This window comes from Salmo salar, chromosome 18 (genome assembly GCF_965601325.2).
Source record: "Salmo salar chromosome 18, fSalSal1, whole genome shotgun sequence".
Classification (NCBI taxonomy): domain Eukaryota; kingdom Metazoa; phylum Chordata; class Actinopteri; order Salmoniformes; family Salmonidae; genus Salmo; species Salmo salar.
In genome coordinates, this window is record NC_138308.1 from 84793684 (window position 1) to 84807182 (window position 13499).

The following is a 13499-nucleotide window of genomic DNA, read 5'->3' on the forward strand; positions in this document are numbered from 1 at the left end:
TGAACTTGAAGCCTACATTAACATGCACCATATGTTTAATGTTAAGCAACTTTTAACATCTCAGGTAGTGTTGAAAAACATTTTAATTTAACTAGGCCTCTGCCTACACATTATACAGAATTACACTTAATCATGTATTTAAATAGAAAAATAGTTTATTTTCTTCATAGTCCATTTTTTTTAAAGTAAATAAATATGACTTATTAAGAGGTGGGCGGGCGGGGGGGGGGGGGGGGGGGGGGGGGTTCTCCATGCTCCATCTCCTTGCACCAGTTGCCATATCTGACTTTGCTAAGTTGTGTTCCTGTAAGACGGTTCACCAGAGAGAAGCTGCAGCTCTTAGTTGTGTTCTGGAGAGAGAGGAAACAGATAGAACACAAGGACGTTGGAACCTACACCAGTAGTGGTGAAAAGTTGTTGAGAACTATTGCTCAGTGATAAAGCTATTAATCCCACAGCGAGACATTGTGGAGGTGTGTGTTTTAATGTCTATTGATTACAGTTAGATATCAATGACCCCTTTATCTAAGGATTAAGCAGCTAAATATCAACTTTTAGTTCCGCACTACGCCTGTGGTCCTGGAAGTGAAAGTAATTTGATCAGGGTGAAATGTCATAGAATCAGTACTTGTTTTCAAAAGTACAGTCAAACATGTTTAGGCACATACATGTTAACTGTGAGTATTGTAATTATATGTTACAGATTAATAATGAACTAGTCTGCTTAATACATTTCTTAGATTTTGGCTCACTAAAGGTATCTAACTAGCACAGTCAACTCAGCTAAGAGCGACTCTCCCCTCCCACTCTACCACCAATACTGTAGTACCACTTAACACCAAAGAGCAGGGCACATAGTATTCCTTGCTTCCTTGTAATTAACCTGATAGTATTTTTTAATTATCCTGTCATTGTTCTAAAGTCAAGGGATGGATCTTGATTCGAATTACGACCCTGCCTCACACAGGAAGCGGCGCAGGTCCTAATCCAGGCACTTGTCATCTCCCGTCTGGATTACTGCAACTCGCTGTTGGCTGGGCTCCCTGCCTGTGCCATTAAACCCCTACAACTCATCCAGAACGCCGCAGCCCGTCTGGTGTTCAACCTTCCCAAGTTCTCTCACGTCAGCCCGCTCCTCCGCTCTCTCCACTGGCTTCCAGTTGAAGCTCGCATCCGCTACAAGACCATGGTGATTGCCAACGGAGCTGTGAAGGGAACGGCACCTCCATACCTTCAGGCTCTGATCAGGCCCTACACCCAAACAAGGGCACTGCGTTCATCCACCTCTGGCCTGCTGGCCCCCCTACCTCTGAGGAAGCACAGTTCCCACTCAGCCCAGTCAAAACTGTTCGCTGCTCTGGCACCCCAATGGTGGAACAAGCTCCCTCACGACGCCAGGACAGCGGAGTCAATCACCACCTTCCGGAGACACCTGAAACCCCACCTCTTTAAGGAATACCTAGGATAGGATAAAGTAATCCTTCTAACCCCCCCCCCCCCCCCCTTAAAAGATTTAGATGCACTATTGTAAAGTGGTTGTTCAACTGGATATCATAAGGTGAATGCACCAATTTGTAAGTTGCTCTGGATAAGAGCGTCTGCTAAATGACTTAAATGTAAATGTAATGTAAATGAATTATGTAATAATGTAAAGAAAACTGGGTAGACTGTGGCCTGGCACAAAAACTTTAGGATATTGGCACACACACACACACACACACACACACACACACACAGGATATGAATATGCATATATAAGTACTGTCCATATAGATCCCTAAAACTGACTCGATTGCAAATAGTAAAAGTCTCAAATGAACAGACTATACATACATTCACCTCAACAGCACCAATCATAAACTTCTGTCTAAACATACTCAGCTGAATTACTGCAGGTCTGGTGGTAGTAGAACATCTAGAGGTGATGATGGTTGAGGTTTGTCTGAGAGAAACTGAAGTCTACTGTATGGGAAAGAATGAACCTTTATGAATGATTGTGTATAGAAGGTGTGTCCTGTAGCATTGTGTGTTGACCAGCTGTACTGAAAGTCATTTTAGGCACCCACTGTATGCACAAACATCAGAGTGGAAACTGAATTCTTGTTTTTGAGCATCCCTTCTGTTATTTTATCATTTGCTGTATTTCCACCAAGTAATAAAAAAGCATTTATCAAGACAAATACATTTCGTTGGTGTTTTTTTTTTCCATGTGTATTTTTGTGTGACTTGGTGTTAGTTTTACTTCAAAGTACACTGAGCATATCAAACTTTTGGAACACCTTCCTAATATTGAGTTGCATACCACCCCCCACTTTGCTCTCAGAACAGCCTCAATTCGTTGGTGCATGGACTCTACAAGCATTCCACAGGGATGTTAGCCCATGTTGACTCCAATGCTTCCTACAGTTGTGTGAAGTTGGCTGAATGTCCTTTGGGAGGTGGACCATTATTGATACGCACAGAAAACTGTTGGGCGTGAAAAACCCAGCAGCTTTGCAGTTCTTGACACAAACCGGTGCGCCTGGCACCTACTACCATACACCATTCAAAGACACTTAAATATTTTGTCTAGCCTATTCACCCTCTGAATGGCACACCTACATAATTAGTGTCTCAATTATCTCAAGGCTTAAAAATCCTCTTTAACCTGTCTCCTTCACTTCATCTACACTGATTGAAGTGGATTTAACAAGTGACATCTATAAACTATTATAGCTTTCACCTGGTCAGTCTATGTAATGGAAAGAGCAGTCATCCTTAATGTTTCGTATTGTAATGTGGGGCGGGACTGGAGAGTGACTTGTACAATAGTCACATCTTTTGTGTGTGGTCTTACAGGTGTCTTGATGTGGGCCCTATGGTCCTTTTGGAGCAGGTGATGAGGAAGTGGAGAATACAACACAGGATATAACAGTCAGGTCACCCGTGTTACAAGTCAGTATTCGAAGTCCATCCATGTCTGAGGACGTTAGGTGATGACGTGGAAACTGGCCACTAGGGGCAACATTGAGCGCTGTTACCTTCAAGTAGGTTTTGGAAAAAATTATTAGACAAAAATAGGCTTTGTTGTTGATCATGACTTTTTATTTTATCAGTGAAAAGCATCAGCAAATACATTTGTTATACAATATTTGACTATACACGTGTATTCATTAAATAATACCTTAATTTCAAATGAATAGTTTGCTGACATTTGCTGTTAATGTACTTTTCATAAGAGACAAAAGTTAAGTCTAATCCAATGACTGGAACGAACTACAAAAATCTCTGAAACTGGAAACACTTATCTCCCTCACTAGCTTTAAGCACCAGCTGTCAGAGCAGCTCACAGATCACTGCACATAGCCCATCTATAATTTAGCCCAAACAACTTCCCCTACTGTATTTATTTATTTTGCTCCTTTGCACCCCATTATTTCTATTTCTACTTTGCACTTTCTTCCACTACAAATCTACCATTCCAGTGTTTTACTTGCTATATTGTATTTACTTTGCCACCATGGCCTTTTTTGCCTTTACCTCCCTTATCTCACCTCATTTGCTCACATTGTATATAGACTTATTTTTCTACTGTATTATTGATTGTATGTTTGTTTTACGCTATGTGTAACTCTGTGTTGTTGTATGTGTTGAACTGCTTTGCTTTATCTTGGCCAAGTTGCAATTGTAAATGAGAACTTGTTCTCAACTTGCCTACCTGGTTAAATAAAGGTGAACATTTAAAAATAAAAAATATAATCTAACTTCATTTATATGGCACATTTCTAACAGATGACGCATTTCAAAGTACTTAAAAAATTAAAAGGAGAAAATAAACATCAATAATGAACATTGCTTACCATAATTTCCGGACTATTAAGCGCACCTGAATATAAGCCGCACCCACTGAATTTAAAAAAAGATATTATTTTGAACATAAATAAGCCGCACATGTCTATAAGCTGCAGGTGCCTACCGGTACATTCAAACAAATGAACTTTACACAGGCCTTAACGAAACACGGCTTGTAACAAAAATAAATAGGCTTTAACGAAACACGGCTTGTAACAAAAATAAATAGGCTTTAACGAAACATGGTTTGTAACAAAAATAAAAAATTGCAGTAAGCTTTAGTTGTCTTTTTGCACTGAGTCAATTCCTCACGCTGCTGTTTCCAACGTCTTATCATCGACTCATTAAGACCAAGCTCCCGTGCAGCAGCTCTATTTCCTTTTCCAACAGCCAGATCAATCGCCTTCAACTTGAAAGCTGCATCATATGCATTTCTCCGTGTCTTTGCCATGATGAGGGTGACAAAATGACTACCGTAATCAGAATGATGGGAAGTTTGAGAGCGCTCGACTTAATCTAAACAGTAAACAAAAAAGTTGTTTGCCCTTAACCCGTTCGGCAATTTCATTGGTCTAATGAAAGCTTCATGCCGCCAAAAAACTGAGCACGTCACAGAATGTGTTTTTTTGGAGAACAAAACATTTAAAGCGGGAAAAATCCATATATTAGCCGCGTCATTGTTTAAGCCGCGATGTTCAAAGCGTGGGAAAAAAGTTGCGGCTTATAGTCCGGAATTTACGGTACATGGCTTCCTCAAAGTATTGCACATACGGTACATTGGGAGCTAGCAGATTAAACACACCAGAATATTATGTTGATATTTACAGTTCAAATGCATATTTGACATTTACATTTTTACTTGTACATCCTCAGGACACATACTGTAGCTACATTACGAACTATTTGTAGCCATTTACATTTCAATGTATACATTAGTCATTTTTTAAATTCAAGTAGATAAAACCAAGCAATCAAACACACATTAGCACATTTCTTTTAACAAATTCAGTTCAAAGTGTTTAACAAATAACATTATAAAAGGTAAGAAAGATCAAACACAATATGTTTCTGTACAAATATAAAATCAAGATAGACCATATGTAATGGATAATACCACCATATATCTTGATAAGTCCATATACATAGTTCATACACTACAATTCTAAACCCAGGATACAGTTACCTTTGTCAAATAAATTATTTTCTCTGAACATAATTATACAGTTGAAGTCGGAAGTTTACATACACTTAGGTTGGAGTCATTAAAACTCGATTTTCAACCACTCCACAAATTTCTTGTTAACAAACTATAGTTTTGGCTAGTCAATTAGGACATCTACTTTGTGTATGACAAGTAATTTTTCCAACAATTGTTTACAGACAGATTATTTCACTTATAACTCACTGTATCACAATTCCAGTGGGTCAGAAGTTTACATACACTAAGTTTACTGTGCCTTTAAACAGCTTGGAAAATTCCAGAAAATGATGTCATGGATTTAGAAGCTTCTGATAGGCTAATTGACAAAATTTGAGACAATTGGAGGTGTATCTGTGGATGTATTTTAAGGCCTACCTTCAAACTCAGTGCCTCTTTGCTTGACATCATGGGAAAATTAAAAGAAATCAGCCAAGACCTCAGAAAAAAAATTGTAGACCTCCACAAGTCTGGTTCATACTTGGGAGCAATTTCCAAATGCCTGAAGGTACCACGTTCATCTGTACAAACAATAGTACGCAAATATAAACACCATGGGACCACGCAGTCGTCATACCGCTCAGGAAGGAGACGCGTTCTGTCTCCTAGAGATGAACCTACTTTGGTGTGAAAAGTGCAAATCAATCCCAGAACAACAGTGAAACGACCTCCATGCTGGAGGAAAAAGGTACAAAAGTATCTATATCCACAGTAAAACGAGTCCTATATCGACATAACCTGAAAGGCCACTCAGCAAGGAAGAAGCCACTGCTCCAAAACCACCATAAAAAAGCCAGACTATGGTTTGCAACTGCAAATGGGGACAAAGATCGTACTTTTTTGGAGAAATGTCCACTGGTCTGATGAAATAAAAAGATAACTGTTTGGCCATAATGACCATCGTTATGTTTGGGGGGAAAAGGGGGAGGCTTGCAAGCCGAAGAACCCCATCCCAACTGTGAAGCACAGGGGTGGCAGTACCATGTTGTGGGGGTGCTTTGCTGCAGGAGGGACTTCACAAAATAGATGGCTTCATGAGGCAGGAAAATTATGTGGATATATTGACAGAACATTTCAAGACATCAGTCAGGAAGTTAAAGCTTGGTCGCAAATGGGTCTTCCAAATGGACAATGACCCCAAGCATACTTCCAAAGTTGTGGCAAAATGGCTTAAGGACAACAAAGTCAAGTTATTGGAGTGGCCATCACAAAGCCCTAACCTCAATCCTATAGAACATTTTTGGCCAGAACTGAAAAAGCGTGTGCGAGCAAGGAGGCCTACAAACCTGAATCAGTTACACCAGCTCTATCAGGAAGAATGGGCCAAAATTCACCCAACTTATTGTGGGAAGCTTGTGAAGGCTACCCGAAACGTTTGACACAAGTTAAACAATTTAAAGGCAATGCTACCGAAATACTAATTGAGTGTATGTGAACTGCTGACCCACTGGGAATGTGATGAAAGAAATAAAAGGTGAAATAAATCATTCTCTACTACTATTCTGACACTTCACATTCTTAAAATTAAGTGGTGATCCTAACTGACCTAAGACAGGGAATTTTTACTAGGATTAATTGTTAGGAATTGTGAAAAACAGAGTTTAAATGTAGTTGGCTAAGGTGTATGTAAACTTCCTACTTCAACTGTAAAATCAGACCCCTTTCAAGCAATATAATCAGATTATTTTAATTTAAATATATGTATTTTCTTAATCAACATTTTTTTCGAAGAAGTTCTTCCTTTGTCTGTTCAAACGTTTTTAGTGTCTGCTCATACTGTTCAGCCATGTCCCTGATTGTCCGAATAAAGCTCAGTGTGTCTGACTGAATTTGGTTTCCATTTTCCATTGCATAAAGTTCCTTGGCATCCTTGACAATAGAGATTATGTCAAGAACTAGGAGTAGGCCAGAGAGCACCGCTGTCAATGATGCTGCTACACGGACAGATTTAGCAGATGAGGCACTTAGTTTGGCAATATTTGCAAAGTCATCTAAAAAAGCCAGATTACCTGCTATTTTACAAATTCCAAACCCTGTTTTAGCTGCATCATTGGCCATTGCCTTTAATTCTTCAACTTTCCAGTTGATTTTACTCAAGCTTTCCTCAATTGGTTTGACTTTTTCCAGAAAATGTTTCTGAATGTTCTGAATGTTCTGTCGGTCGCTTCGTTGACTCACCATGCTGGTGATGGTAGAAGCAGCGCCAGTAATCCCACCAGTTACACCCATCACCATACCCGCCCCGGCAACAACCATGGAGGTGCCTAAAGTGAATGGAGCCAGGCCAAGGCCTACTAAAGTAGTGATCCCTCCAGCTGCCCCCATAACACCCCCTGCCAGACTACCTCTAGTAGTGGCACGGTACCAATTCTCATAACTGTCAGCTATCTGACGAAGCTCTTTCACTTTTGCCTGAAGGTCCTTCAAATGTTCATCAAGGAGGTGTCTGAATACTTCAACACTTTCCTCAAATTCCTTTTTCAGTTTTTTCAATCTCTCTGAAAAACAGAGTGTTTATTTAGACATTGCTCCATGAAATGAATACAAAAGACCTGCCATATTCCATTTAGGTAATAAAAAAATCACATTGCTAATTGCTATGTAAACACATGAGTTTTGACAACATAAAGACAATTCCCTTACGCAAAATAATAAATCGCATGTGAATCATGGATTAAATATAATTTACTTTGGTCATTCCTGTAACCATCAAATAATTCAGTACCATACAATGGACACAAAACGTATGGGTTGCACCTAATGTTGATTATGGGTAGAAAAGATCAGTTGAACAATGCGTTAATCCTAAATTAAACCTCCAAATTGTTTAATAATTGTGCAAATAATACTGGATTACACATAAATAATTATTTTAGTATTCTTTGAATTTTGTTTAAGAATAGTCCTAGACATTATTTAATTGATGTCCACAGAAATTTGCCTCGATAATATAATGTAGTAATGGGCTAACAGGTGAAACTGCTCCATAAAATCTTACTCACCGTCATATGGTGATTCCATACTGTCGTCAGTTGAACCACTCTCATGATGGACTGACAGGTTATTTTCTGCTTTGATGGATTTGGGGGGAGCAGATGACTTCAATCCCACTGGAGAAAGAGACAAAGAACAGTGTTAAAATATTAACCTTTTATCTCAGTCATATTTGAAGTGTTTTAGCATGTGTAGATAGTTGAGAAAATAGGATCTGAGCATGTGCTATAAATAAACATTAATTTATTTGATAAAGAAAACTGCTTCTGTCATCTCTTAACCCCCTAGAATTGCCCTTCAGAAATCATATTAGCATAATAAAAACATCCCCCCCAAAAATCTGTCCGTTTAAGACAGAGATATCCTTTTGCATTGGATGCATCTCAATCTACCACATCTGCCGATGTCACACTTCCTCATCTGAGGTGAAAGGTGGCAGAGCTAGAACGGAGTTTGTTAATTAAACCATGAGACATCCCGAACATCAGTCTTCTCATAAAATAATCTGCAGTGTCCAAACAAGTGTCATGGGTCTCGTCTGAAGTCGATACGATCTGCCAACTTCTGTCTGTAGCATCTGAACAGTTTGGGCTCCACACTAACATGTACATGTCTGTTGTTTTTCTCTAGGACGCCCACAGGCCTCACAAGACTCGTCTGGTACCAGTTAAAATAATTATGGAAGTATATATGAAGACAGTTTAGTGCTAAAAATAAGGGATCAAATACATAAAAAACAATAAGAAATCCTGTTCTTATATCTTTTAGATATAGGACAGACACTTCAGAACAAACTTGCTTTAGATTTTTTGGGGGACCATCTGTTGTTCCATGTAATGAATCTGTTATTCAATGCGTTTGTATGGGCTAATAGCCCTAAGGCCAAATTACATTTTTCATTCTTTAAAAAATATATATATTCTTCAAGGGGTCTGGAAATTCTAAATCAAATAGGTAGTATGACCTTCTTAAAACTTTTCCACATGTTAGCTTAGGCAGGGCTTAGACTGTAGAGGGTTAGGAAAGCTTGCTTAGGCAGCAACATCTGGGGCCTGCATGGAGACTGAGAACAAAACCAGTTTGGTCCCAATTGAAAACCACATTTACAGTCTACTTCTTGCCCATATAGGTTACACTACACACCCACCCTATAACCAGATGGGGTCCCTCAATAAGACCGACGTGAACCCACACAAAGACCAACATGGCAACCACATGTGGGGCCAAAGTGGATACTGAGGACAACATTTTGTGGGTTCCTGTTGGGTTTCTCTCATTGGGCCCTTGGAACAGTCATTCATTAACCCATATGGGCCCCACGTGGAAATGTTGGTTGCATAAGCTCTCAGTCGTATTCTGGAGAGAGGCTGTATAAGCAGATGGAACACAATGATGGATCATCAGACAGGAGGATGTAGTGGACTGAAGTGTTACCAAAATGTAGCTACAGCACCTTCAGAAAGTATTCACACGCTTCGCTTTTTCCACATTCTGTGTTACAAAATGGGGTTAAAATGGATTTGTCATTTTTGGTCAACAATCTACAAAAATTACTCTGCAATATATAAGTGGAAGAATTCTAACATTTATAAAAATAGAAAGAAAAAAGAAAGAAACAACTAATATATCTTGATTATATAATTATTCACCCCCTGAGACGATACATTTTAGAAACACCTTTGGCAGCAATTACAGCTGTGAGTATGTTTGGGGGAAGTTAAGATTTGCACATCTGGGTTGTACAATATTTGCCCATTATTCTTAAAACAAATGTCAAGAACAATCAAGTTGGTTGTTGATCATTGATAGAAATACATCTTCAATTCTTGCCATAGATTTTCAAGATGATTTAAGTCAACACTGTAACTAGGCCACTCAGGAACATTCAATGCTGTCTTGGTAAGCAACACCAATGTAGATTTGGCCTTGTGTTTTAGGTTATTGTCCTGCTGAAAGGTAAATGTCTCCCAGTGTCTGTTGGAAAGAAGACTGAGCCAGGTTTCCCTCTAGGATTTTGCCTGTGCTTAGCTGTATTCCATGTATGTTTATCCTACAAAGCTCCCTAGTACTTGCCAATGACAAGCATACCCATAACATGAAGCATCCATCACCATGCTTGAAAATATGAAGAGTGGTACTCAGTGATATCCACAACTATAATGCTTTGTATTTAGGACAAAAGTTAATTTCTTTGCCATTTTTTTTTATCCAGGATTACTTAAGTGCCTTGTTGCAAACAGGATGCATGTATTGGAATATGTTTATTCTGTACAGGCTTCCTTCTTTTCACTCCGTCATTTACGTTAGTATTTTGGAGTAACTACGATGTTGTTGATCCATCCTCAGTTCTCAAATCACAACCATTATACTCTCTAAAGTTTTCAATGTTTTAAAATCACCACTGGCCTCATGGTGAAGTCCCTGAGCAGTTTCCTTCCTCTCTGCCTGTATCTTTGTAGTGACTGGGTGCATTGATAAACCATTCAAAGCCTAATTCATAAATTCACCATGCTCAAAGGGATATTCTGCTTTTTTTATCTAACAATTCTTTGCAAGGCATTGAAAAACCTCCCTGGTCTTTGTGGTTGAATAGGTGCTTAAAATTCACTATTGATTGAGGGAACTTACAGATAATTGTATGTGTGGGATACAGCAATGGGGTAGTTATTCTAAAATCATGTTCACCACTTTTATTGAACACAGAATAAGTCCATGCAACTGATGTGACTTTTTCAGCAAATGTTTACTCCTGAACTTATTTAGGCTTGAAATAAGAAAGAAGTTGAATACTAATGACTCAAGACATTTCAGCGTTTATTTTTTTTAATTTAAAAAATGCTCAACAAACCAAATTCCACTTTGAAATTATGAGGTATTGTACGTAGATCAGCGAGACAAAATCTCAATTGAATCCCTTTTAAATTCAGGCTGTAACACAACACAATGTGGAAAAAGTAAAGGGGTGTGAATATTTTCTGAAGACACTACATTTGTAGTGTATTTGTAGTGTGTATGTGCATTTCATTTATAGATATTTATAATGTTTTTATATTAATCAATATATATGGGAAATGAAGGGCAAGGCAGTTTTGAATTATTGCCTACAGGTGCAGTCGAATCATTTCAACTAAACAGTTTTTACTATTCTGGTAAAAACATGCCCAAGGAAAGAATTGTAGGATTAGTTAATTGTAGTATTGAGCTTCCAACGACCTACATAGCCACACTGCACCTGTTGTTAAAGTCAAATAACTAGATACACTTACATCACACTGCACATCACCACCAGTTGAAAGTGTCATGGTTTTCACTATAAAAGATTTATGCCTCTTCAGGACAACATAATATAGACCACCTGTCTTAGTGTTACTGCTTTTAGTTGAACATTTACTTGTTATGTCCATCACCTTTGATTCAAACAGCGACATGATAAGGATTAAATGCAATACCTCTATCATAATTTTTTTTCTTTTGTGGAGAAGGGTTCAGAATTTAAATATTAACATTCTAGGTCGGCCTCACACCAGTCATTCTGAAAGTAAAAGTCACTTGATCAGGGTGAAATGCCAGAGACTTATTATATGTTTTCAAAGTGCAGTCAAATATATGTTTAGGCACATACATGATAATGTCCGTATTTGTATAGATATGATATATTTTGTGGATGTGGAAATAATTGTTTTCCTCCCGCGTGGCGCAGCGGTCTAAGGCACTGCATCCCAGTAGTAGAGGTGTCACTACAGAGCCGGGTTCGATCCCGGGCTGCATCACAACCGGCTATGATCGGGAGTCCCATAGGGCGGTGCACAATAGGCCCAGCGTCATCCGGGTTAGGGGAGGGTTTGACTGAGGGGACTTTACAAGTAGGCCATCATTGTTAATAAGAATTTGTTCTTAACTGACTTGCCTAGTTAAATAAAGGTTAAATAACAAAAAAAAATATTAAAACAATTGTGGGAAAGGTGCATAAAAAAATCTGCACTTAATCTCTCAAGAATTCAATTATGGTTCACTGACTGCAAGTCCAAGTAACTCCGTCCTACAAGCCACACTTACCCCTCAAACTGCAGTACAGTTTATTACTACAGAGTGGGCGCACTGTAATTGGTTCCGGTGTATCAGGGTTCAAAGGCCTGTTAGGGTGTACAATGTAAAGCATTCTAAAAAGCTGATTACAGCCATATTGTCAGCAGTCAAGACAGCCTCAAATCTCAACAAACTGCATCTAGGAACAATTGTCCAGACAGGCACAGATACATGCAGCCAATAAGAGACACTGGATTCAAAACAGGGTTTCATTGAGAAATTATACTTCTAATTATTATCAGTACAACTTCACTTCCTCGGTATTCAAACTTCAATCATTAATTGTGTATTCAATGGGGAATTCTCCACCAATAACTGCACACTTCAGCTTTAGGGAGGTACAGTAAGGAGAACTGGAGGCCAAGTGTTATGTTAGTTACAATCTGCTATATTTACTGCTGTTCGAAGGTCATTTCAATTAATGATATACACCGTTGATTCTTGAGGAATATAACTTGCATCATTATATTAACCCAAAATATAATAATTCATCTCACATGAATCTCACATCAGATTTGTTGCAAGGAGTGGCTTGAAACAATGTATGACGTAGAAACATACTTTTACATATACAGCATTTTCATGAATAGTTCTATATTAATGCAACATTAGAACAGAACAGTTTACATTTCCTACAACTACACCAGTGGAAATCATTTCATACTCACAGTGTTTAGTTAGGTGCAGTGGAGGTACAATGGGTTATCCAGAGGAGTAACAACTTGACTGTGTTGGAGATTCTGGATTCTGAAAATAAAAACAACAGTTGTGTCCAATCACAAATCAAGGTTCATCATTGATAAGGAGTTATTTTATGACTTAATGATGACTGAGTGTATCAATGTTCACTTGAGACATTGTCCATGCAGGTACCAGAAAGCACCTGTGTTTACTGCTACACTGTGAGGATTTTAGTACAATAGTTAAACATTACCATTTACTGGTCTGACCCATGACTGTGATGTTAGGAGTCAAAGTAACTTGATCACGGTGTAATGTCAACAATACTCATTGCTTGATTTCAGTCATAGATAAATGCAGTCAAAGACATGTTTACGCAAATGCATGTTATTGTGAGAATCATATTTTTTTTTTTACATTTAACAGAATAGGGATGTGTGGGAAAAAAGCAAAAACAATCTGCTTAATTCACCTGTCATATTAATTCACCTGTTCACTTGACTTGATAATAAGGTCCACACTACCACCAAATACTGTAGTATCCCATAACACCACAGAGGGACAGTTCCACCAAATACTGTAGTACCCCATAGAGTGACAACAATACTGAAGTACCCAATAACACCACAGAATGACAGCAATACTGTAGTACCCCATAACACCACAGAGGGACAGCAAAACTGTAGTACCCCATAACACCACAGAGGGA

The 13499-nt window shown here is 38.5% G+C and overlaps 1 non-coding gene across 1 annotated transcript; it reads right to left on the bottom strand.

Moving 5' to 3' along the window:
• Window positions 1–3062: 3062 nt before the first annotated feature.
• LOC106578004 (uncharacterized) lies at window positions 3063–12888 on the bottom strand. The gene is made up of 3 exons (XR_001322256.3): window positions 12778–12888; window positions 8032–8139; window positions 3063–7527 (listed from the first exon to the last, which is right to left on the bottom strand). It is a non-coding gene; the product is annotated as an uncharacterized LOC106578004 (transcript).
• Between the last annotated feature and the right edge of the window lie 611 nt (window positions 12889–13499).